This window comes from Lissotriton helveticus, chromosome 5_1, assembly GCF_964261635.1.
Source record: "Lissotriton helveticus chromosome 5_1, aLisHel1.1, whole genome shotgun sequence".
Taxonomy (NCBI): Eukaryota; Metazoa; Chordata; class Amphibia; order Caudata; family Salamandridae; genus Lissotriton; species Lissotriton helveticus.
This window is the reverse complement of record NC_136065.1, coordinates 1,066,635,515-1,066,659,985: the sequence shown is the minus strand read 5'-3', so window position 1 is coordinate 1,066,659,985 and position 24,471 is coordinate 1,066,635,515. Positions and strand designations below refer to the sequence as shown.

Genomic DNA, 24,471 nt, shown 5'->3' with positions numbered 1-24,471 from the left:
GGTAAAATACCGAATCCAGGTGTGCATGCACATCTGTGCATGCACACCTGTGCCATGTGACACACAGACATGCCCTTAGGGCATGTATGTGTGCGACATGGCACACAAGCCTGTAATTGGGGTGCTAGAGGGTGTCAAAGTGACACCCCCTGCACCCTTGCAAGAATAGGTAATTACCGAATCGGTAAATACCGATTCGGTATTCCACATTGATTCCTATGGGCTTCAAGGCCCATAGGAATCAATGGGGGATACCGATTCGGTATTTACAGAATCGGTAAATACCCAATCTTACAGATTCGGTATTTACCGAATCAGAATTACCTACATTTCCCCCCCTCTAATTTACCACTGCTTAAATACCGAATCGGTATGATTCGGTATTTTAGAAGTGGTAAATTAGATTCACCTACATCGGGCCCTAAGCATTTATACAAGAGAATATATTTCATACAGGTGCATTTAGAATGACATCTTTGTAAATCTTCACAATTTATACATGTATTAAGATGCTGCATTATTCTATGCGCAGAAATCTGCATAGATTCTGTAATCATGTGCACTGCTAAAGTTGTTTGGAGTGGGCCTCGAGAAATAGTTTGGTCCATGCTCAAGTTTAGAGTTTAACATGTAATTCACATTTAACCTTCAATGCAAGATGTGTGTACTTGTATTTTGTTTCCACTGCAGGTATGGAGAGAGAAAGCCTCACTAGTTAGCATTGGACGTTTTTTTTTTTTTTTAAATAGCTAGGTATGAGAACACAAAGTTGGCAAGGAGAATTGCAGTAACAAGCAAGGAGGCCAGTTCTCATGAGAGAGGGGAGGAATGACTAGGGACAAGCGCAGTTGCAACTTATCGATGTACGAAAAGATATCCAGTTGTACTTGAGTTATGGAAATTCACCAGCAAAAATCACATGGGATGGTCTACTCTGACTGCAACTGATATATAATGCTGAATGAAGTGAGGGACAAGAGAATCATTTTAGGGTTTTCACCGAGAGCAGACCTATGCTTCTGCTTGTTTGGCTTTATGCTTTTTAACCCATGGTCTGAGTTCCTTCTACTGAAGACTCCGACAGCGGACACCTTTCTGATTTCGCCCTTATCGTATGATTCTTAGCTTAGGGTTGCTTAACGTAGTTTAGGGAGAGATAGCATGCTTATGCTTACTTTGGAGAGTTATCAGATGACAGTTAATACTCCATTCTTTTTCCTGATCATCTGCATCATCATCAAGTTAATTATTTGTTTTGTATTGTATCTGGTAAATCTCTACAGGAGATTTGGTCTCATTTTGGTCTTTCTGTACTTTTATAGGATTATGTTGGGATTGATCTACACTGATTTGTTTCTAAATGTATAATTAAACCCCCCTACTAAACTCAGATTAAGTTGTCAAGTGGATTATTGTGTTGTGGGTTACACTAAAATGAGAGGTTAACAAGAGATAGTTTTCTCCCTTTACCTCTCGTGCTGCTAGAAACTTCACCCTTTTGGCAGTGGCATAGCTAGGACATAGGCTGCCAGTGGTGGTCGAATCTAAGAGTGGGAGCTGATAATTCCTGCCGCTGCCGCCCGCGACAGCCACAGGTAAGAGCGGAGGGGGCACCGGTCCCCAAACTCATGCCGCCTGGGGCAGACGTCTCCGCCGCACCCCTTGCTACGCCACAGTCCTTTGGAGATAAATGTTTGACTGGGCCCAAGCTCAAACAGCTGGTAGCATTATCGGATAGTTAGCTCTCGAAGTAAAGGGAGTTAGAATCTAACCTGGAATAATCTAGACCCTAACCCCAGTGACCTTTCTCCAGAATCCAGGTTCGAGACGTGTGTTGAAACAGCGTCAGGGGAGGAGTAGGTATCAGTAGGGATGTGTGTATGAAGACTAGGATTAGCTTGCAGTACAATATTGAGTGTGTGATGTCTGGCGGAGATGTTGTGAGAGTTGTGTGAATGTGGTGTTAAGTGGTTAGTTGTTGAAGCTTTTTTCAGGTCTGATGTGACCCAAGATCCCTGGATATATAATAAATGTGCAGAACACCCAGTGTTGTAATTGTCTGCTAAAGTTTTGTGGGGTTTGTCGTGAGACGTCTTTGACGTCCCAATTGAGATAGGGTACGTTTGTATGCAAGCTAGAGTTGCAATTAGTGTGGGGAGCCTTTTACACAGAAGGAAACTTATGATTATTTATGCGATTCACATCTGGTTGAGATTACATTTGCAAATGTGTGTTCTTTGGGTAGGTCATTCTATCGATTCTTCTAGTGGAGCAGACCATTGTTAGTTAATGTTTTAGTATAAACAGAAGTGAAAGAGAGAGAGCGTGGGAAATATTGTGAAGGAGGATGAAGTGCTGTGAAGAGTGAGAGCGACATCAGAGTGTGCCTCCTTGGATTGGTCTGTTAGGGTAATGTCGCGCTGGGATTGGTTGAAATTTTCTAGAGTAATACGAGATATGTTACAAGGAGATGTAGGTGTGCCTACTAGAATTGGCAAGGAAGTGCCACCAGAGAGCCTGCCAGTTCATTATATGGTAACAAAAGTATGGCTCTATACTATCATATGGCGCAAGAATTGGCACAAGATCATGGAGAAATAAGGTGCATTGATGTTTCCGCACTACGGTACTTTCAATCTGAGAATAATCGATCATTTGAGAGGGATATTGTTTGCAATGAAACTATTACCTAGACCTACACAGTTTAAAGAGCTTAATCGATGAGAACATGCAGCACATGTAAAACAAAGAGACCGATATCAAGAGATGAAGAAAGCAAAGTGTGCATACGAAAACGAGAGATTGCCTGAACAACAGAAGATGTGAAGAATAGACATGATTATGGGAGTGAGATTATACCCAGCTATAACAAGCGAGGAAAATGATGCTGTGAGAAGGAGAAAGGAAATGAAATAGGAGAGAGAGGGAAATGCAGACAGTGACAGTGATGCAAGTGACAGCCTTTTGGATGGACTGTTAGCTGAACGTCCGTCCAACCCCATATAATCAGACGCATATGGAAAGTGGGGGAAATACGAGTCTTACTGGAAGTTCTGGAAGGGCTTCAGGACCAGCTACTTCTAGTCCTGCTGTTGTAGGGGTTATATCAACTGGCACAACAAAACTACAGAAGGAGGGAATTCAGGAAATTCTAGCACTGATCTGGCTTCAAAACTTTCAGATGCTCTTACGGTACCAGTTACTATTGGACCTATAGTCCACATGTACGATCCTAGTCCTGCAGGTATTGAGAGCTAGAGAGCACCTGCTTCTACAGAAGCGAAGGTACCAGAAGGAGGAGCAGATAACCAGAGAATACATTTTGTCCCCTTGGTTTCAACCAAGCTCACTGTGTGCAGTGAGTGCAGACCCTTCTGTACTACCGAACGGATTCAGACCTATAAGGTCTTATCCAGGACTGGCAGGTGTGTATTCCCTTGTATGGGAAACTTTCCCAAAAGTACGAAAGAGTTATTCCTAAGACAGCACCACACAAAAAAGCCACCAGAGTGGAACCCGATGGAGCCCCCTGAGCCTGCGGGATCTGAAGGCGCATCGAAAGGGTTAGGTCAACCAAACATGAGGCACATAGTGTAATAGAATTCTTTAAGCTAGGCTGGGTCGCTCTCGCTCCTAGAAAGACAGAGAAGCAAAGAGCCAACACAGGTGCATGTTCCACAGAATGAGGCCTAGAGCATCAAGACTCCTCCATCACGTCAGCTGACAGACAGGGAGAAGTTGTAGCACGCTCCAACTTCTTGAATCTTATCCGTCTTATCTAACCGACTCAATGACTTCATGCAGGAAGATGAGGACTTAGGACTCCAGGAATGGTGCCCGGACCTTCCTCTCGACTGGGAACGAGACCTCCGGGGCGAAGCAAGCAGCTTTAGGGACCGCTCAATCAAAGCTTTCAGAGCCACGGCCCGGCAGTCCGAGCACGACTTCGAGTTATGGTTGCACTCAGGGACAAATTAAGTGTGGATCCGTTACCGACATGGCACGATGGCAGACGCCACACGGTTTGATTCCAGAAGCCTTCAAGACATTGAGGAACAACCTACACACCAAAAATAGTCGAAAAAACGTCAGAAAAAGCCTATCAAAAAGTGACAGAGGGTATCTCTCTTCACAGGTCTGCGCTAGCTGGTGTGGAAAGAAAAGGTCTGGCATCAGTGCATCGAGGTGACGCCTATGTAGGTGACGTGGACGTCACTTCTGGTGCCAGGGTATTGCTCAAGCAAAAGTCTTCCGGATCTAGCTTGACACCTGGGAAATTGTAATGTAAGGAATCTGCAGCTAGATGTCTCTATCAGATAAAGCCTCGGAGTGGGACTCCTGAGAATTGGGCTACCAGTGGGGCTGAATCTGAATACTGCCTATAGTGAATGGGGAATAACCACTACCACTAGAGATGGGAGTTTTGGCTATCCGTGAAACACTAGAGCACTGACCTCAGGGGACTGTGTGTTTTGGTTGTGATGGGCATATTTTACTTTGTGTTTGTATATAAATACTCCTTTTTTTCATAAAGGAAGTATTTGACTGGACAATCATTTTGAGTTGTGAGCCTGTGTTTACTCCCCTACGTCTATCTCCCCCTGAGGAACCTTGGACTGCTCGACCTGTCTAGTGCTGAAGGGGTACTATGCCCAGTTGTCAGGATCCTTAGTAGGTCGGGCCCCGGGACTTTGGAAGTAAAATGCCTCAACACCCATGGTTGGGCCCAGTGCTACTGCTTTTCCAGTGGCACTCTGAATGGGGTTCTGGAAAGGCGTATACAAATACTGTCCCTTCCAGAGAACTCAAGAACTTTTTTGCGTTTGATGAAAGAACAAGGATAACTATTAGAAAGCCTAATGGACCCAATGAAGGAAAAAATATCAGATGATGAGGGTGATTTTATGTAGGTGAAGCCATTCTGCAAAAGGATAAGCAAAATACCAGTAAAATGTAGGAAACCTATTGTGCCAGGACTTGATTCAGAGAACAGAATAAAAGGACGGGTCTTCTCACAGCATGCCACCAACTAAGAGAGAAGTGTGCTTATTTTTTACGTTAGTCACCCAGTAACACTAAATGTGTTAACGGGAAGAAATCAATTCAATCTGAAGAAATATTACAGTGGAGGATCAGTCCACTAACTAATTGCGACAAATCAGTTCTGGTCTACTGTGATTTTCATTGTTTTAAATATGTGTCAGAAAAAACTCAGAGTAGCAGACTGCAAAAATGGTTTCGCAGGCCTTCACTTTTGAAGCTTGTGCCCCATTTGTACTACTCCTGCTGACTAGAGACGAACACTTGAAAGAGCTAGGTCCAAGGTTTTTATTTTATCTGTTTAAGTTTTAGACGTTTTTTGTGGAAGGGTTGTAAGGAGTTTTTAGATTTCAGGGATGGGTAGTATACAGAGGCAGTACAGAGTATTTAGGGTTCGTGGATGGTACTGTAGAGGAATAGCAAGGAATTTTTACAACTCAGGGATGGGTACTGTATGGGGCAGCAAGGCGTTTCAGGGTTCATTGATGGTTAGTGTACAGCTAGAGTGAAAAGTTTTTAGGGTTCAGTGATGGGTTGTGCATAGGGTAGGAAAGTTTTAGAGTTCAAGGATAGGTAGTGTATGGGGGAGTAAGGGGATGTAAGAATTCAGAATGGGTAACACTTAGGGGTCTTTTGAAATTTTTAGGGTATATGGATGGGTAGTATTTAGGGGTAGGAAGGAATTTTAGAGTTCTGAGATGGGTGGTGCACAGGAGTGCCAACAGGTTTTAGGGCTCAGGGATGAATAGTTTAAAATTACATTAAGTAAATTAAAATGAAGTATAATTAAATAAGCACTAAAAAGAGTTTTTAATATCTTTACTTTAGAAAGTATTTTACATTTAATTTAAAATTAGTTTAAGTAGAATACATTACAAATGGTAAATTATTAATTATAATAACATTATGTGCATGTAATTTTGCATATACATATATGGACACATTTCCATTATATATGTATGTATATGTTTTTTTTAATATTTAAGCTTACCATCTTACCTATAAAGTCGCAATGTAAATGATTGCGATGTAAAGGTACTCCTGAAGATCTGATCGAGATGCAATGACCCCATGTAACAGTACATTTTGTTTCTCTTTCCCCCAAATGATCACAGGATAACCAAAGTATTAACAGAGAAGAAAAGGAAAATAAGCCAAAAGAGGGAAGGAGTACTGAGGGTTTAAATACATGTAAGGGAGCAACAAAGAAATCTAAAAGAAAATATTCCAGGAAATGGGAAGAAAGGAAGAAAACCCAGATAAGAAGGAACACACTGCATGTGAGCTTCATTAAAGTGTAAGATACAAACTGTCATAACCCTAAATACAAACAACAAATTACCTAATTAAATTAATAATATTTTTTAGAGTGTTTGTAAAGACGCTAATTTAAGCCCTCCATTGCATAAAGGATAAACTTCTATGACATATTGTGGCTGTCCTACAACTGTCCAGGCAGGACTCACAGACTACAGAAGAGAGCATGGGTCCATTTTCAATACAGTTTCTACTCCCAGTACTTACTGGATATCAGCTGGCCTCCACCCAGTTGGAAGCAGCTGGTTCATCTAAATCAATTTAGGCTCATAATAGTTTCAATATTCTCGATCGGGTTAGTTAATAGACCACCTGCATTATCTATATTATCTGAGGTAGAGCCCAATGTAGATTACCCATCAGTGCATTAGAAATACAATGGGGATCCTCAAGAATTTCAAGGTTTCAACATCCATTGCTTATCAGCATCTGACCTAAAAAATATAGAACAAAAAAATCCAACGTAACCTAAATACTGATATATTTTGGAAGGTAAGGTTTTAAACTGGACAACCCTCATCATAAACTGCAATGATCTCAAGCTCCATGATTATGATGCCTTTCTTGCTGCCTTTCGGGATAGGCCAGAGCAGTCCCTCTATATCTTTTGTGTCTGATATTAATTACTAGATATAAAAGAAGGTTCTCAGGAACTGGTGGCCTGCAACGTCAAATTTAATACTCTTCTATTAAAGATTAAATAGGAAGAGAACACCCAAGTAACAGTCTTTATAGGAGCATTGACCAAGAGCTCAAATATACTTTATGTCAGATTTCATCCTGAAACTATATCAGGTTTAAGGTCCTTATTCCTATGAACAGAAAAGACATAAAGATGAAAGACTGGAGAGGATTTTCTTAATAACTGGAACCAGTGGCCCTCTTTGCAGCCACCAAGGAAAATCTGTGTGGGATACGAGAACATGCAATTCACCCAAAAAAGAAAGGGATATGCACAAAAGAAACAATCTGGGTTTTTAGTGTAGGGTGGGGCCATTATATCCAAAATTGCCTAATTCCAAACTCAAGGATCGGGATAGGTGTCTGCCTACCTATAAGGCTAAGTACATTGACAAGTGAACATCTGCATGGACATCATAAAAGTTTAGTTGCCCAAATTCCCTCTTTCCCCCACACCTGCTTGCAACTGGAGGTCACCTTTCAGTGATGTGCTCATTCTTCAGTTCTCTTCTGACAAGGCAGATCTTTATGGTAAGTTCTCACTGCATCTTTTTTTGATGTTCATGGTTCGCCAGCTTTTGGAATGTGTACACAGATTTCATAAACTCCTTTGTATTGCAAATGATCCATTGAATATTTTTGATGATGTTGATATTTTGTAGGATGTTTCACCTTGTCAATGCAGACTGATTTCGGCAAATTATGTGTAGTCAACTCCTTTCAGCATGTGCCACATACCTGAGCTTTTAGGCAGTTAATCGGCTGTACACCTCTCTCTCTTGCTCGTAATAGTATTCACTCCTTTTTAGTACAAGTAGAGATAGAATAGGAATAGGTGTTCTCGTTCCATTAACGATTGACAAGTCATACATTAGGGACAAGCACCTTTATCCCAGTGTGAAATTATGCACTTTGAGTTATCAAACAATGATGGACTTCCCGGTCCTGTACGAACTACCAGATACTACCTCGAAAAGATCTGGCATTATGGCCAGAACTACTGTCTTCGGAACCAGGATCGATGTCCGGCATCTGCTCGACATCCTGTGATTCTCTGCAAATAACGTAAGCTTCCTGTGCCTCAAAGCAATTCGGGAACAGGGCCTGAATGCGCCATCCTAGAGCTGCTGGTTGCTGAAAACAATCCTGGTACCAGCATTATTAGACTGTTCGGAAACAGGGAATTCTGTAGACAGTAACAACATTATACAAACTGGATATGTCCGGCTACAAAAGGAAACCACAAAACTAGCTCATTCCATCAAACTAGTCTCAGGAAAAGAATGTGCAATCAGATCCACAAAGAAACGAGTGGTCAGTGAAACAGATGCACTGATTTTCTGATTGCTTGGGATGCATTGGCATTATATAATGGATAATAACAGTGTCTGCTCTCCAGACGGTACTTTTTTTGTAACAAGGTAACCCAACAAGTTAGCTGCGGACCGTGGGTAAATACTATTATTCAAGAACAAGGGTCCTTAGCTTTTTAGATAAAACAAAAAATTAATTAAATATAGGCCATAATTGGAAACTATATTTTGTCACTGTCCAGCCGGACAGGACGTTTTATTTTTCAACAATGTAAGTCTTGTGGTTCAAATAATAACAAGGCACAATCCTGTACCACGAAAGAAAAGAACACAAAGAGCAAAGAAGAATTTCCAGAGTGTTGGAAAACAGGCAAAAGAAAGAGCAAATGTTGGCCACTTATCAAATCAGTGTTATATTCAAGGTATGCCAAGCAACTGCCAAAACACAACAGGTTTTAACACAATGGTTTAGGTTGTGAAGGCAATTTACAAAGTCGACGTTTCGATCCCTAGTGCTCAATTAATTGGGACCATCATCAGGACTGACAAGTTTACAGTATTTGCCTGTCAGGATAAAATATTTACAATTTTTGACAGCCTGTAGAAATAAAAGGAGGAAAAAGCGAGAAGAAAACTGTTTTAGAAAATAAACCATTTTGACATTAAGAGAGTGTTCATTAGACCTGAAGATTGTTGGATCATCTGAGGTAACAAACTCATGTACTCGGATTCGACTTATTAGTGCTTACACATGTGATACACTCGTGGGGGGTTTTTGTTTGAAGTAAACCGACGTGGTAGTGACTTGTGAATAGCTTCATGTATTATTATAAAACAATGCCTTATTGAGAATGTTCTGGTCGTAAAAAATAAACATTGACGCGAGCAGTTATTATGAAAAACTATCCGTGTCTAACACATGCAGTCGGCACCCGTTGTGGGGTGATCGGAGGGGCGGGCAGTGTGGATGGACTGAGCTTACCCTTGTAGTGTAGCTCCTATCTTCCCAATAGGCTCTGCGCATTGGAATAGTACCTACAGCAGTAAAGGCCTAGGCCAGACGTTAACTAGGTCTACTACTGTCGATACTAGACTTAATTTTTGGGTTTGCCAGCTAAGCTCAGAGTTCGCTAGAAACTTTCTCGAATGTTCAAGGAAGGATTAACTTCCCTGATTAGACAAGAAGGGATTTAGTTTCTGACAACCATAGAACATGACAACTTTGCTCTCCCCTAATCAAGAGTCAATCTCAAGAGTCGTGTGAGCACAAGGCAATTATTTTACTCAGTCAGTACGTGCATTCTTAGTCTCATCAGAATGTAGAGAAAAGGAAGAGACGGGCGTGTTCAATAAAAAGGTGTTATTTATTGATCAGTCTCTTTTCTCGTACAAGAGAAATGGATCGATATTATTGCAATACTTATAGTTAAGTAAAGTGCATACATTAGAAGCAATAGTATAAAATAATACTGTAAAAACATTGATATGGTTTCTGAGCCATATGATGTTTAAAATGATTAAAATATATTTACATACACATATACATTTGACTAAACGTACTCAACTGGTGTTTCTAAATACGCCTACCCCGTGTACCTGACCTAAGTCTAATGCGTGGGCGGGAATAGAAAGTTACAGTTTAAGTTAAGTTTGTTTTTGCCAAGTGAATAACTAAAGAATTCTCTGTGAGGGGTTATTCAGTTCTGTACCTGGAAGTTAGGATGAATGAGGAATGGTATCTCTTTCTCTGCTCTCGATATTCCAGGCTGCCTGCGAGGGCTGCCCAGAAGCGCCGGTGCTGGGTCTCTCGGCTTGAGATAGCAGCGCGTCTCTCAGCGCGTCAGGAAGGCGGGGCTGCTGCCAGCGGGGTCTGCTTCTGCTCTCGGCTTCGGCAAGTATGGCTGCTCCGTCTTGTCACCACGCGTGTGTTTGCATAGGGCAAGGTCGGCAATATTTATACCTTAAAGGTGCCGAGATTGACGTAAGGATGGACATAGGTACGTCAATAAAGATGTCATACGACTTGCTCGTTAGCACATTCTTTTGCAAAAGTTCTCTGTGAAATCAAAACAATGGCCGCACGGATTTTCCAGGTTGTCATAGGTTTGATTTGTTATGAGAACGTCGTATGCCTTATCAGGGGCTGGAGGAATGTCGCTTGTCTAATTAGATCTCAAGCGTTATGACCTAATCAGATAACACGTTCCTGTGCCGTAGTGTGACTGCGTCAGATAACGGTATCTGCATCATGGGGGTTTTCTTGCCTCATGGGCTGACTGTTAGTTAACTTGATAGTTAGTTTAACCAGAATAGGGTCAGGAATAGGGGGACTGATTCAGAACCTATAGAAATACACGACACCCACTCCACGCTAACTATGGTCATATCTACTAATCTATGCATAGTATAACATAGTACAACATACTATAGAGTATAGTGTATACCTTACCACCCCAAAATACATAAATGCATTTCGAAATTTTCAAATATACTGAAAAATTGCAGTCATATATATTGTATGCACTTAAGCTATGAATTAAATGCAAAAGTAAACACGCATTTGTATGCATTATTGCTTATTGGTATATGAGAAATACACATGAAATGGCTCTTAATATGGCTATACAGAAAGGAAGTTCGAGACCATTTCATCACATAATAAAATATTTGTGAACATACCAGCGAGCAGCTAAAGTCTATAAAGTATCTAAAAATAGAAATTTTAGTTCTCTAGGAATAGTTTCTTACTTTAAGCAGAAGATCAGTGTCCCGGGAAAAAATATGTAGAAAAATATTTTAAGGGGCATGCTGAAAAAATTGCTGTCCGTGAACTGGATTGTAATTGTTCATGTGACTTTATTTTTAAAGTTGAAGGCCGAATTCAGGGAACGCCGTGTGCGAGTTTACTCAAAAGTCTCTATTTCTGTTCTGGAGAGAACATCATATCATTCAGGCTTTCGAAAAAACTGTCAACAGCTTCATGGGAAAGTTCCACTAAGTCGGAAATAGGGGTAACCATGCATTCGTGCGCATGATTGTCTCCATTGACATTCTGATTTGCATTGCTGACAGAAGGTCGTACCTGTTCGATGCTGCTTTCATCTTGAACTTCACTACTCTTCAATCGTAGTGGTGAAGATTCCAGGAATGCCGTCATCAGGATTGGCAGCCTTTGAGGGCAGCACAAAGCGTGAACCTTGGTAGGAACCAACAGTGTATCTGCATCCACTGGCGCATCCGATTGTAGCGTCAGACAGGTGTCTAACACGCATTCTTCTCCGCATAGCAGACACCTTAGTACAGGTAAAACACACCTTTGCCACATTGGTCGAAATGATAGAAACCAAGTCATGTTCAGGTCTCTAAGCCGGGAGAGTCCCAGGATTTTTGATATCCGGTCCCGGTATCCAATGGCTAGGATCGTATCTTCCATTGTCGCGAGAGTTTGATCTGTGACATGGGTTGCCATAACGAAAAATAAGGACTAGGAATAGGATTCCTGCAATTAGTCCCAGGATCAGGGGAAGTCCGCCAAAAATCGAATGGACGAAATCTGGAAAAATACCCAGTATGGCTTTGAATGGTGTTAATGCCATCGAAAATACTGTCTTAAATACCTTTGAGACCCCAGTGGTATCAGAAATATTTAAGATTTCGCTCAGGATTTCCGCGAAATGTACGGGGGAATTAGTTGATAATAATGTATGTATCTCTGCAGTCGTTCTTGCGACTTGTAGATCATACGTTTCTTTTGATGACGTGAGCTTTGTAGGCGTCTGAAGAAGCACTGTTTTCATTCTGCTTAAAGTGTCTATTCGAATAGAAGTAATTTTCAAACTGGGCCATGCCCTTGCCTCCCTGTCTGGAAAGGAGCTGGGGAACAAAGAACGTCCACAGCACTTGACCTTCGCTGTTGTAGTTACTAGATAAGGAGTCCCGGGCATAAGACTGCAACATCTGCGGTCTACAATAAGAATGTAACTCCCATTATAGAGTCTTTGAAAGAATGGTTCTATTTCAGTTGCAGGTGCGCCTTGCTGGTGACATGAAAGGTTGTATGAATTCCCTTCACAGGCTCCATGCAAACTAATTCCGTTACACAGAAGCGTGCCGCTTAGTGACATAGCACAATTGTTGCCACTAAGAAACACTTTCTGTCCTTTATTACTGACACATGCATGTGAATAGGGCAGGTTCCAAGTTGTTTTAAGGTACCCCTTTCCCAATTTCTCGTACATGCCAGCCTGTATATATTTTTGGCAGTATTGAAACCTGAAGGTTGAGATTGGAATATTTATGATTCCGTGGATTATCCATTCACTGACAGGTCGTTCTGACATTGTCATTGGTAATCTTTCTAGTTTTTAAATGCTCAAGATTGTATAATCAGCACCCTTTTGCGCCATACCGATTTGTCTATCAGTAAGGTTAAAGATTTGGAATAGTGACGTTGTGTTGATTAAACGCCAAGGCACATAGCCTGAACGCAGATTTTGTAACGTCCAGCCAAGCTGTACAATGGAACGCAATTGTGACTGACCATGTTGTAATAACAGTAAGTCTTGCGATAATATATCGATTGCTGAAGACACAATGCTGTCCAATGAAAAAATTCTGGAGGACAGAGTCATTAACCCATTGTCCACTACAGAAAGTGATTTTTCCAAATTGATACGGTCAATTTCCCGTATTCTTTCTGCTGTCTCAATTTGAGTAACCTTCCAGGCCTCATTGTATGCTGCATATACAGAGGCTGCTATGAAACGCTTTTGACGCTGTTTGCGTGGTCCCAGTATGAAATCACGCAAGTCAGCACCATCAGTAAGTAAAGTTAGGTGTTGCTTAATTTCAGGCAGTGTGGAAGTCTGTAGCCATTGAAGGCATAATTTGCCCACACTGTAGGTTGTTATTATCCCTGGGTGATGTCTTTGGGGATATCTAGGGTCTGGCCTGGTCATTTTGAAACCCTGTGTTTTATTCAGGAATCTATCTTGACAGTTATTTGTATCTGTGGGCCAGATCAACCATTGTTTCCAATCAGGATGTGTTCTGTTTTGGTTAAGTATATGGTTTACGTCTATCTCTTCATCTGTATCAGAGCTATTGCTAAACATTGTTGGCTTTGGAATAAAACCTGAAAAATATGAATATTTGTCGTAAACGGTTCTAGAGCTTCCTTTTGGAGGCATAGCACAATGTTCCCATTGATTATAATTTAAAACATTTCTAGGTTGTGCAGATTTATGCAAAAAATGGTTACCATAATGGTTATAGCAATACATACTATCATAATTTGTAGAACCTTGCAAATAATCATGTTTTGTAAATTTAGCAGACATTACTAAGTCAGACATCATGTTGTTAATACTCTCGAAGTCCCAATCATCAGCAAATGAGTTTGGTTTTGCAAAGTCACTCAAAGAGATCTTGATTTGGTGTGGATATTTCAGGATCTCGACCGGACCATAAATTTCATAGTCAGTGTTGTCCCAGGCTACCCCACCAGGTATAGGATTGGCTGTGAAGTTGGCTGAAGAAAGTTCTGAAGAAAGTTCTCTTTTCTCGACGTGTGAAGATGTGTGTGGTTTGAGGATCAAGTTGATGTTCTGACTTGCTGTGTCCATTTTAGCATATTTTCCCTCAATGAAGCGTCCCAAAGTAAATACCATGATGAGCCAAAGTATGAGGATAAATGCACCAAAACCCACCCAAAATTCAATCCATGGAGAAACCAGATATGCTTCTTTCAGTTGTTTCAAAAGTTCCTTCGCTTTGTCTTTAAAGGATTTTGATGATGGCTGTGTCTTTGATTCACTGAGGCTTTCAGAGGAATCATCGAAGTTGATGAAGTACCCGGATGCAGTTCTGTCAATTGTTCCAATTGCTTCAGGATTTTTGTTCCTTGCATTTTCACTTGGTACTTCAGTATAGATTGGTGTGTCTCTGCTAAATGTCTTTATTTGGGTTTTCAGAGGTCTGAGTTCTATGGCATTGTTGCATAGTCCTTCTTGTTCTTCTGTAGGCGTTTCGAATGTGATGAGCCTTTTTGTTAGGACCTCTGTGCTGGTAGCAAACCTTGGTGTTCTGCTACTTATTGGGAGTCCACTTGGCCTACTGTTTGTTATTGGCCACATGTTGTGGTTTTACCAGGTCGATGGATACAACTCGGTTCTCCTTTTTACCAGCAAGTGGCGGTAGTACAACTGATCTTGTCCCGTTGACAGACAAGACAGGAACTGCTTTTCTGTAAGAAGGCCCAAATTCCTTCTTTACCGCGATCTTCTCCCTGACTAGATCCCCGACTTTTGGAATCCAGACAGGTCTTGCTGGGACAGGTGGTGATTCTTCAGTGGTCGTTGGCTGTTGTTTCAACTGTATGTTGCTCAGGTCTTTTCTTGTTTTGTTTAAGTCCTGCAAAATAGCCAAACGGTCTTTGACATCAAAGGTTTTTTCTATTACCACTGAAGTCTGACTATCAAGGTCAGAGATCAACATCTTAGTTCCGAATAATAATTCGTACGGACTGAATCCCTTCAGAGAATTTCTTGGCAAGTTATTTAGACTACGTTGGACACTTATTAGATGTTTGACCCACCCAGCTCCCGAACCTAATATCCTTTCCATTATAGATTGCTTTCTGCCTTGGTTTTTTCTTTACACCATCCCGTACCCTCAGGAAGGAAGTGAGAAGATTCCCGCTGGGCTGTGCTCATTTGGCCATGTTTCCCCCCCAGGCTGGATTGCCTGAGTGAAAACAATGGTCGAACGTAGCATGCTCTTAGCGTATATGCCATTTAGACTCGCAAATCTTGTATAATAGTCCGGACGTCAGCCGAGTGCTGGTGATCTACATTATAAGTGGAAACTAGCCTGTATATGTTAATCGCAAGCCATTCTTTTTGCTGGTAATATTATCTGCCTTGATACGACGAGGTATTAAACTGCTTCTCTCCCCACTGCGATCTCTGTTGCAGTTTGGGCAGTTTTTTACAAACATGGTGTAGTGCAGGCTCATGCCTGGCCACCAGTACCGTGATTGTAATTCTTCCAGAGAATCTTTTAATTTAAGGTGTCTGAGACCCTCGCCCATGTGTGCGTCTGCGATTAACAAGCTTCTCCTGTCCATGTTTGGAATCACTCTATCCCCCACTCCAGGGATTCGAGCAAAAGGGACGGAGTTTGCATCGATTATGTATGTATAATTGAGTGGATAGTTGATCGGTAACGCTGAGCAGTCGCCTTTTGATGACGTTTTCACCGCCAGCAATGTTTCACCGTCAATGTATTTTAATGTACGCTTTTTTCGATCTACGGGAGCCGATTTAGTGGCTGCCGCTGCGGCTGCTTCAGCCAATGAATTCCCCACAACGTGAACGCCATCACGTTGATGACTCAGTGAGTGAGTCACGTGAGTCTTTGGTAGTTCTTTTTTCAAAAGAGCTACTTGTTCCCAGAGCAGTCTCTGCTTTATTGATGCATCTGTGTCACCCTTGTAACCGTTCTGAATCCATGTCTGCAAATCCTTGTTATATGCTTTGACGCAGTAATATGAATCTGACACTATAAGTGTCGGGAATTCGCGATCCGCATTATCTAGCGCCATTTTCAAAGCTATTATTTCAGTTTGTAGTTCTGAATTAGTTTCTACTGAGTGTGATTTTGTTAATAGAGGTTTTAGTTTACCTCCGCGCCACACTTCTTTTGTAATCTCACATGTGGGATTGTATGCATGTTCTCCCCAAACGGAGGGTTGAGCATGTCCGTCTGTATAGATTACACAGGCGTAATGTCGTAGAGGCAGAATGTCGATTGGCAGAGGATACGTCTTTTCATATTTTAGATTTCTTAATTCTTCTAGTTCTCAAAAAATTGTCAACCAGGCTATACTTGATAATTCATATCCTTCGTATAGAACTTTTAGATGGGCAATTCTGGATTTTTTGAAGTTGAATTTGTAACCCTCTGCAGCGAACCCAAGTATTATGGTGTTCACCCTTTTCAAGTGAGTCTCCAAGTCATCATCTGTTAAGTAAATGTCATCGACATAAGATAATGCTTCATCATCATATAGTTGTAGTAATTCTGTTACTCTCGCTGAGAATACCCCTGGGCTGTTCTTGTACCCCTGGGCTAACCGACAGAATTGTTTTTGAGTGCCATTTACTGAGAATGCAGTTAAAGATCTGCTCTCTGGTGTTATGTTTTGACAAAAGAATCCATTGGAGATGTCCAAGGTTGTTTTGTATTTTTTGCGCACTATGTTATTCATTAGTGCAGCACTGTGTGAGTTTTGCACTGCAAATGTTTTGCAACATGTGTTAAGGTGTCGGTAATCCAAAACTAGACGGTACGAATTGTCTGGTTTGGAGACCGGAAACAAAGGATTGTTCATTTGTGAGGTGCAAGTTTCAATCACCCCCTGGTATTCTAGCTGATCTAGTATTTCATTTACTTGTTTTTTAGCTTCTTGCTTAATTGGGTACTGCCTTTGTGCAGTTGGTTGTGATTTTAACTGGATTTTGTGAGGAGGAGAATCCTCATCCCATCCTACATGATTTTTATATAAAGCAGGTGCTAAGGCCACTGCCCACTTTCTAGCAAGTGTGTATTTTTTATGAATCGGTATTTGATTCGAGAAGGCAGGCATAATTACTTCTTCGCCATGAGGGCACTCCCTGACAAACTCTGGTGGCCAGTCTTTTTCAGCTAGAAGGATGTCATAGCCTTTGGAGAGGTTATCCCAAAATAGTCCCCTTATTTTCCTAGTCTTATCTCCCTCTATACGTAATGTTATCTCGTATATCTTGTGGGGCTTGCTAACTCTGGTGTCTGCAGTTTCCACTTGAAGGTATTCATTCGTGTCCACTGTCTCCAGATGATTCATAAGGACTTTGCGAGCTATGCTCACCTCTGCTGCGCTGTCTAGCATTGTCTGAGCCCACTCTCCGTTTTTCAGTTGTGTCCTCAGTATTCTCGGCATTGTTAACTACCTTGATACTGGCTACCTTCTTTTTTGGAAATTGTAATTTCTTTTTTTGTTGAGCAGGTTCCTTGTCTTTGGACTTGGCGTGCTCTTCTGATCGTCCTCTTCTTTCCGATTTCTGCGAGGAAGTCTGAAAAGATTGAGAGGGACGTGTATCAATGTCTTGATATCTATCAGGTTTTTTAATATTATCCCTATTTCTAAGGTTATATCTATTCCCAGAGGGGTCACTCTGTGGTGACCTCTGTCTTTGGTTTGGAGATTTCTCTCTTCGCCTAGGAGACCTTCCTCTGGACTGGAATTTCTTTTCTTTAGGATTGGATTGTTTGTTTCCATCCCAGTTCTTTTTTGGTGAATTATTATTATTAAAAAATATTTTTTCTGGACTTGTAGTCAGTTGCGGTTTTACTGGTATTCCACCTAGACTATCTCTGCCTAGTTCTTCATAGGATTTTTCTATGATTCTGGCAATTTCAGCTGGTTGGTCTGCTATATCTGTCTCTTTTAACCTCTGGCGGATCGCCACGTTTGCTGCTTCACCTTTTATGTTGGCTAGTAATATAGCCGAAACCTGTTTGAAGTCTTTTAGTAATTTCATACCAAGAGTTAAAGCAGGTTCTGGACCGTATTCATCTTGAATTTGTTTTAGCACATCTGGTATTACCGAAATGGATGGAACACCGTGCGTTTTTGTGTAGATGGAAGCAAAGACTGTACCCCAAGTGTCACAGTCCTCAATGTGTGGTGCGATTCCCATTGGGAGACATATAGTCAGAATCCTGTGTTTTTCTAATGGGGTGGTGTCAGGAAACACCGCCTCTATTTGGGTAATTTTCTGTGCCAACCAGAATGGTATCTGTTCCCGTTTAGCTGGAACTTTACCTAGGCAGGATTGGATGTTCTGTGGTGTAATTTTATTTGTGTTCCCCTGGTGAGGGGTCAGCTGTGGAAGTTTAATCGCTGGCTGAATTGTTGAAGTCCGCATTACATACTGAACTAATTGTCTGTGAATTTTTAGTAGTTGTTTTAGCTGTATTAACAGCTCTGCTGCAGGCATTCTTTCGATGTCTGGATGTGGTGTGTATCCGGCTAAGACCGGCCACGTTGCTCCTGGTCTTCCTAAAGGACCGAGCCTTGTAATGTGATTGTTATGTATTAGGGCGCCATCAAATAAGAGCAAATGCTCTTGGAATTTGAGTGGTACTTCCACCTCCTCGAAGGGAGTGTACGTTTCAGGAGGTTCCTCTACTTTGTAATAGTGGAAGTACTTTGTTACAGCATTTGCTGCTGGAAAATGTATCCATGTATAGTATACCTCTGTCTGCCGATATTCGTGTGCCTCGATTACGAATATGACTGTGCCACCTCTAGGTGTCAGTCCATTTTCTATAAGTTTTAAGGTTATAGATCTCCTTTTAATGACCGGAATGAGTGTTATATTCGGGTCTGCTGCTTGCATGGTAGCATCAGCATCTGCGAGTTCAGTTGCTAATCTAACTGCCTCTCTTTCATCATCACTCTCTGCCATTTTACAGACAGGATGGTATTATGTTTGTTTGCAGATCAGGTTTCTTTATGGAAACAGAGATTAGATGCACAATATTTTGGAACTGTTTATCCTTCAACGTTGACTTGACCAAGAACCATACATAGGAGTTCCCTCCTGCGAGGTTTTGGAGGATATAACCTTTCACCCACTCCAGACGTCTTTGGAGTATTCGGGAAAAGGGGTCTGAGTGAGAAAGCACGACTGAGTTACTCTAAATGTCTTACGTTAGTTTTATCGCCCTTTCCAAACGCGTTGGGCGCCATGTAGTGTAGCTCCTATCTTCCCAATAGGCTCTGCGCATTGGAATAGTACCTACAGCAGTAAAGGCCTAGGCCAGACGTTAACTAGGTCTACTACTGTCGATACTAGACTTAATTTTTGGGTTTGCCAGCTAAGCTCAGAGTTCGCTAGAAACTTTCTCGAATGTTCAAGGAAGGATTAACTTCCCTGATTAGACAAGAAGGGATTTAGTTTCTGACAACCATAGAACATGACAACTTTGCTCTCCCCTAATCAAGAGTCAATCTCAAGAGTCGTGTGAGCACAAGGCAATTATTTTACTCAGTCAGTACGTGCATTCTTAGTCTCATCAGAATGTAGAGAAAAGGAAGAGACGGGCGTGTTCAATAAAAAGGTGTTATTTATTGATCAGTCTCTTTTCTCGTACAAGAGAAATGGATCGATATTATTGCAATACTTATAGTTAAGTAAAGTGCATACATTAGAAGCAATAGTATAAAATAATACTGTAAAAACATTGATATGGTTTCTGAGCCATATGATGTTTAAAATGATTAAAATATATTTACATACACATATACATTTGACTAAACGTACTCAACTGGTGTTTCTAAATACGCCTACCCCGTGTACCTGACCTAAGTCTAATGCGTGGGCGGGAATAGAAAGTTACAGTTTAAGTTAAGTTTGTTTTTGCCAAGTGAATAACTAAAGAATTCTCTGTGAGGGGTTATTCAGTTCTGTACCTGGAAGTTAGGATGAATGAGGAATGGTATCTCTTTCTCTGCTCTCGATATTCCAGGCTGCCTGCGAGGGCTGCCCAGAAGCGCCGGTGCTGGGTCTCTCGGCTTGAGATAGCAGCGCGTCTCTCAGCGCGTCAGGAAGGCGGGGCTGCTGCCAGCGGGGTCTGCTTCTGCTCTCGGCTTCGGCAAGTATGGCTGCTCCGTCTTGTCACCACGCGTGTGTTTGCATAGGGCAAGGTCGGCAATATTTATACCTTAAAGGTGCCGAGATTGACGTAAGGATGGACATAGGTACGTCAATAAAGATGTCATACAACTTGCTCGTTAGCACATTCTTTTGCAAAAGTTCTCTGTGAAATCAAAAGAATGGCCGCACGGATTTTCCAGGTTGTCATAGGTTTGATTTGTTATGAGAACGTCGTATGCCTTATCAGGGGCTGGAGGAATGTCGCTTGTCTAATTAGATCTCAAGCGTTATGACCTAATCAGATAACACGTTCCTGTGCCGTAGTGTGACTGCGTCAGATAACGGTATCTGCATCATGGGGGTTTTCTTGCCTCATGGGCTGACTGTTAGTTAACTTGATAGTTAGTTTAACCAGAATAGGGTCAGGAATAGGGGGACTGATTCAGAACCTATAGAAATACACGACACCCTGAGTCGGCGGGGAATAGCGACCCTGTAAGTGAAGATGGGGGGAGGATGCGGGTCGTCCACCTGGAATAAAGCGGGGATTTTTAGCATGAATTGCTGCTAAGGGCGGGGCTGTGTGGAGCTCAGGGGCGCGAATTACCTTGAAGGACTCGTGCAGCCCGTGCTCCGCGTAGGGTAGCCTTGGACTCCTTGGGTTAATAACGTTCCCTGTAGGGAAACGAATTGTGATCAGGAGTTTGTTCTGCCAACAGTTCCGCACAATGAAGGTTATGTACACCGGGAACTCTCGGAATGCGGGTGTGGGCGCTTTCTTACCTTGAGGCGTGGTTTTCTCACTATGTCTCGATCGGCATAGTGGAGGCGAGTGGAAGACTATGTCCGGTACACCGCTGGATGCTCAATGGAAGCCATTGCACTAAAGTAGGCGTGCAAGGCGTCAGTGGGGAGACGGCATCAATGGGCGCCATCTTGGAGTGGGAGTGGATGGCAGGAGTTAGGCGCCATGTTGGGAGGGTCAATTGGGCATCCCTGTGCTACGAGGGTGGACAGGGGGAAGGAGCGCCATCTTGGAGAAGGGATCCCGTGGGCCAAGTATGAGCGCCATATCGGGGGGTCAGGGGAATGAGTGACATTTGTGCAAATAACGATATTTACAATGGTGAAAAGGTGCTTACTTATTGTGCACGTGCCAATATATTTGGTGACATTCTTTAAAACTTCTCATTTTGTTTGACCAATACATAATTTGTTAGAGCGATAAAGCATTCATTGTCTATATAGTTCAGACGGCAAATTCAGAAAAGGGCAGCAATTAGTAAAGTCATTCAGAGGAGACTTGTCCAATCCTCTAGCCGATTTAGGCCATTACGAATGGTATCAAATTGGATCATTGTTCTTAATTCTTCCTTATTCAGTAGCTGACACAGATTACCACCTCTTGGGGGAAGTTTCACGACTTTAAGGATGGACCATTTGATGTCATTTTCAGTGTGTCCCACCTCATTGTAGTGGTCCACCAGGGGGGCGTTTGCAGTCCTGCATCTAATGCGGCTCCTGTGTTGGCAGATTCTGGTCTTTACTTTCTGCGTCGTTTGTCCCACGTAGAGTTTGGGACAGGGGCATTCAATAACATAAATCACATTTGATGTGTTACAATTTGAAAAAGATCGTCTTTCAAATGTGATGTGCTGGTGAGTGAATTTTGTGCCCTCCACCGTGAAGTCGCAAACATTACACCTTCCACATTTGGCATGTCCTATAATGGGTGGCAAACCCCAAGCTGTTTCAAGTGTATTTCCTTGTGTAGTGCCTGGGAGGGCTGCCCTCACCAGATGATCTTTCAGATTTTTATTTTTCCGAAATGCGAAGAGGGGTGTATCAATTTTGATACTTCCCACATTTATAGTAGGCCAATGCTTCAGAATCGATTTTCGGATTTTGTTCGATATTGGAGAGAAGGTGGTAACACACGCTACTCTCTCTTTCTGGGTCTTTTCTTTTGGGGATAACAACACTTCCCGCGGGCAGTACCATGCACGTTTGGAAGCTTGTTTCACTATTCGTTTTGGGTAGCCTCTTTCCTTGAGTTTACTGGACAGTACCTCTGCTTCTCTGAAGTAGTCTCTTTTATCAGAGCAGTTGCGTCTAATCCTCAGAAATTGCGAGTATGGCAGTGAATCTCTGAGGGCCCTGGGATGATTGCTTTTATAGTTCAGAAGAGTATTACGCTCTGTCGGTTTACGAAATAGCTTTGTGAGAAGCTCACCTTCCGCATGGTAAATGGTGAGGTCTAAGAATGCTATTGATGACTTGTCATGGGTAAGGGAAAAGGTAAGACCAAGGCAGTTATTATTGAGCCAGTGGAGAAACTGTAGTAGTGTTTCAGAAGTCTGAGTCCAGATCATAAAAATGTCGTCTATATAGCGACGCCAAAGTTTGATGCCAGGATGGAACGGGTTGCCTGGCATCAGGATTGAGCCCGTTTCTAACTGGTCCATGAATAATATGGCCAGATTGGGGGCAAAAATAGCCCCCATAGATGTGCCCTTGATCTGCTGATAGTAGGTGTTGTCAAAGCAGAAAAAGTTTTTTGTCAAACAGAGCTCAAGGAGTTGGAGAATGAATAATGAGGGTACCCTATGTGGACGTGGCCGTGTGTCTAAGATTTTTTGAATGACTAGCAAGGCAGCAGTTTGAGGGATGTTAGTATATAACGATTCTACATCTAATGTGCAGAGTGTTTCTTAATGGGGGTCAAAGTCCAAATGCTCAACAAGATTGATCATAGACATGCTGTCTCTGATGTAGCAAGTTGTTGAGGGCACAAAACTTTTAATAAAAAAGTCAACATAGGCTCCTAGTGGTTCTAACACGGAACCACATGTGGATACAATTGGGCGTCCGGGTGGTTTAGTGAGGTTTTTATGTATCTTGGGCAAAGTATATATTACCGGGACACGTGGGGATTTAATGTTAAGAAAATTATATTCTTTCTTACTTAAATATCCCTCTGCACAGGCTTGGAACGTTAGTTCCTTAATGGTCTCCTGTATTCGACTGGTAGGATTGCCAGGCAGCCTTTGGTAGTGCTCAGTATTGTTTAGTTGACGCAAGATTTCTTCTTTATAGGTGGTAATCTGTGTCAGCTACTGAATAAGGAAGAATTAAGAACAATGATCCAATTTGATACCATTCGTAATGGCCTAAATCGGCTAGAGGATTGGACAAGTCTCCTCTGAATGACTTTACTAATTGCTGCCCTTTTCTGAATTTGCCGTCTGAACTATATAGACAATGAATGCTTTATCGCTCTAACAAATTATGTATTGGTCAAACAAAATGAGAAGTTTTAAAGAATGTCACCAAATATATTGGCACATGCACAATAAGTAAGCACCTTTTCACCATTGTAAATATCGTTATTTGCACAAATGTCACCCATTCCCCTGACCCCCCGATATGGCGCTCATACTTGGCCCACGGGATCCCTTCTCCAAGATGGCGCTCCTTCCCCCTGTCCACCCTCGTAGCACAGGGATGCCCAATTGACCCACCCAACATGGCGCCTAACTCCTGCCATCCACTCCCACTCCAAGATGGCGCCTATTGATGCCGTCTCCCCACTGACGCCTTGCACGCCTACTTTAGTGCAATGGCTTCCATTGAGCATCCAGCGGTGTACCGGACATAGTCTTCCACTCGCCTCCACTATGCCGATCGAGACATAGTGAGAAAACCACGCCTCAAGGTAAGAAAGCGCCCACACCCGCATTCCGAGAGTTCCCGGTGTACATAACCTTCATTGTGCGGAACTGTTGGCAGAACAAACTCCTGATCACAATTCGTTTCCCTACAGGGAACGTTATTAACCCAAGGAGTCCAAGGCTACCCTACGCGGAGCATGGGCTGCACGAGTCCTTCAAGGTAATTCGCGCCCCTGAGCCTGAGCTCCACACAGCCCCGCCCTTAGCAGCAATTCATGCTAAAAATCCCCGCTTTATTCCAGGTGGACGACCCGCATCCTCCCCCCATCTTCACTTACAGGGTCGCTATTCCCCGCCGACTCAGGGTAAGCTCAGTCCATCCACACTGCCCGCCCCTCCGATCACCCCACAACGGGTGCCGACTGCATGTGTTAGACACGGATAGTTTTTCATAATAACTGCTCGCGTCAATGTTTATTTTTTACGACCAGAACATTCTCAATAAGGCATTGTTTTATAATAATACATGAAGCTATTCACAAGTCACTACCACGTCGGTTTACTTCAAACAAAAAACCCCCACGAGTGTATCACATGTGTAAGCACTAATAAGTCGAATCCGAGTACATGAGTTTGTTACCTCAGATGATCCAACAATCTTCAGGTCTAATGAACACTCTCTTAATGTCAAAATGGTTTATTTTCTAAAACAGTTTTCTTCTCGCTTTTTCCTCCTTTTATTTCTAC

The 24,471-nt window shown here is 42.2% G+C and overlaps 1 protein-coding gene across 1 annotated transcript in view; it reads right to left on the bottom strand.

Moving 5' to 3' along the window:
• Positions 1-24,471, bottom strand: part of FBXW4 (F-box and WD repeat domain containing 4) — a 729,974-nt gene that overhangs the window by 589,249 nt on the left and 116,254 nt on the right. The gene's annotated exons all lie outside the window — the stretch shown is intronic.